This window comes from Austrofundulus limnaeus, unplaced genomic scaffold (assembly GCF_001266775.1).
Source record: "Austrofundulus limnaeus strain Quisiro unplaced genomic scaffold, Austrofundulus_limnaeus-1.0 Scaffold297, whole genome shotgun sequence".
NCBI lineage: Eukaryota > Metazoa > Chordata > Actinopteri > Cyprinodontiformes > Rivulidae > Austrofundulus > Austrofundulus limnaeus.
In genome coordinates, this window is record NW_013952699.1 from 589,619 (window position 1) to 592,350 (window position 2,732).

The window sequence follows — 2,732 nt, forward strand, 5'->3', positions numbered from 1 at the left end:
ATATATATATATACCGTATGTATGTATCACTCGTATTTATTTGTATTTTCCCTTGATCCAACAAGACACTTAGGATGAAATCTTGCTTTATCAAGATGACTTAATGGTGTTTGTTAAACAGTATTTATAGGAGGTCTTCTAACTGCCTCAGGGGGAGCAGGAGTTCGCACAGATTTTGACAGTCAGCCTGATGGTTCTGTGTTAACCTCCGTGTTCTTGCTTACTGCAGTAATGAAACTCAGACGACCACACATATTTCTGTTCCTTTAATATTTCCACAACTACCAGAGCTAAACAACCAATAAAACACAAATATTGCTGTAAGTCCATCATTGTTGCAGATATGAAACTAAAATTAGTTTTAAAAAAAGGAGAGAGTCACCCTCAACAAATAAAATTATTCTGCGTTCCATTTATAGTGGAACTTAGAACTGAGAAATCAGAGTGACGTCATCTCTGAGTCGACCACCAGTTTTCAGCTCAACTGGAAATCTGCTTATATCCACTGATAGATCCTCCTTCAACCAGTAGGTGATGGGGTCCCTGCCTTCTGATACAAAATTCAGCTAACGAGGCCTTACCAAACTGATCTGAGGCACAGCCTACTTTCCAAAGCCACATTTAATGCAAAATTTGTCTTTTTCTTCAACCCTGTTTGACTTAGTCTGAAACTTTACTTTCCTTGTATCATCGCAACTACCACTGATAACAGTTAAAAACAATCACAGTGCAGGTTGTATTTTGTGCATACAATCAATGCTGTAACTTCTTATAAATACTGAAAAGTACTACGTGTCTGACCAAAGGTGATGTAAAATAATACACAATTACTATTAACAGTAAATGTAACAGTGTTTTGGAATGCTCAAAATAACTTTTTTTCCAGAGTAGACATGAAGAGGTAAAAAAAAATCAAAATGTTTCTTTGTAAAATCTACTCTTTGTTTTAATGCAGATCAATCTCTGTTTTAGAGTTGTTTGGGTTATTAGTTTTTTGATTGTTTTTCCCTTGTTGTTTTTCATGTTTCATTTTCTTTCCCAGTGTCCCCTGTGCCATCGGTCATTTTCCCATGGTCAGTTTCTGCTCCCTGTCTCCTGCCCAGCCCACACCAGTCTGTCCCCACTTATCATTTGGCCCAAGTGTTTCAACTCCATTCACCACAACATGTCCATTAGTCGCTCAGTTTTCACTCCACTTTCAGTCTGGCATTGTGCTTCGCGCCCTTGTCCCATGTCTCCTTTGTGTCTCCTTGTGTTTTGTTTGTAATTTTTGTTGCAGCCATTTTATTTTGTTAAATAAATCTTAAGTTTTTAACTCAAGCTCCTTGTTTCCATCTGCATCCTTGGGTTCTACTATCCCCATAAAAAGCAAGCAACACGTAAAAAAAGTTACGGTTGACAGAAAGAAATAAAGTTTTGCTTTGGATAACAATCTTCTTCCTTTAATCTCCAGTTGTAAACAATGTCACAAATGCCAACAGTGTGAGGAGAACCTTGTTAAATGAGGTCATCTCCACACGCTCTCTGATCCCTCCTTTCTTTGTCTCCGAGGCAAGTGGCACATAAGAGGATCTATCTTTGTGAACAGTTTTGAGCCCCCAAAATTACAAACAAACGAAAGGCAGGGAATCGATCGAGTGTGTCTCACAGAATGATGAACTGGCACTTCAGAGGGGAAAAAATCAATGTTGCGTTCCCTCTTCTTCGCTCTCTATCTTTTGCTGTGGGTCCTAAAACTCCCCTCGCAGTCCTCCTGCTGCAGTGTTTTAAGTGTGTGCTCAGAGCTTGAGTTTTTTTTTTCAGCTATTTAATAGCTCTTTGTTTCTTATTCCTTTTTTAGCCTGGAAGACCCGTGCTACTTTGATGTGTGAACACACCCACCAATAATGGCTAACAGGATACACAGTGGACGTAAGTGCTTCTAGTCTGATTTATGTTTCTGGTGGTCCTCTACCCTCTCTGCCCTTCTAGACCTCGACTTATTGATCGGTATAACAGCGCTCTTTAAATCAAAGAGGTGCGCTTAGATGAAACTACCAAAATGAAATCATCTATTCATTGTAAAACTTGCCTCAGACATTTTAATGTATGGTGTTGGCTTTTGTTTTAACACCCTGTGTGATATGCAGTTGAGTCTAAGGGGGATTTTACAAACCCAGGAAAATGACAGGAAGTTCATTATTTAGCCTAAATATAGAATTAATAAAGTTCTCCAAGGAGAAAATTGGATTCTAAGAGCTCTGTCTGAAGCTAGAAATGAACTGTTTCACTTTGATAATCCTCGTGGATCACATCCACAAGAGAAGGAACCACTTCCCATTAAATAGGCTCTCTCCAAGAAACATTCAGATTTCTGCCTTTGTCTTTGCATGTGTGTTTATGGGCCTGTGGTGTTGCTACATACTGTATCTCACTAACAGGACACTGTCAGAAAGAAATCACTGGATGTATCATCTGATTAATTTGGGAGTCAGAGATTACTGATTTATTTCAAATAAAGGCAATTGATTTACGTTTACTTAATTTTTTTAGGTTCCAATCAAACACAATCCTTTAGTTTTACTTCTTAATATCAGAATGTTTTTTGTAGATGTTTGTGCTCATTGTCTTCGCTCTAATTCATCATCTAAGTGTAGAACAGCATGTTTTTACTTTTAGATTTTGTTTAAAAGTGGTAAAATGTTTATTTTTTGATGTACTTCAGAGACAGACTCAGTCACACTGTGTGACTG

General features: G+C 38.0%; 1 protein-coding gene across 2 annotated transcripts in view; it reads left to right on the forward strand.

Moving 5' to 3' along the window:
- The window catches only part of LOC106526858 (alpha-1,3-mannosyl-glycoprotein 4-beta-N-acetylglucosaminyltransferase C), a 196,234-nt gene that overhangs the window by 80,432 nt on the left and 113,070 nt on the right, over positions 1-2,732 (forward strand). The window contains exon 2 of one of the 2 annotated variants that reach the window (XM_014021570.1): positions 1,841-1,911. The exons of the other annotated variant lie outside the window; for it this stretch is intronic. The gene's annotated coding sequence lies outside the window, so the exon portion shown is untranslated. The remainder of the gene's footprint in view (positions 1-1,840; positions 1,912-2,732) is intronic. 2 annotated transcript variants of the gene reach the window in all.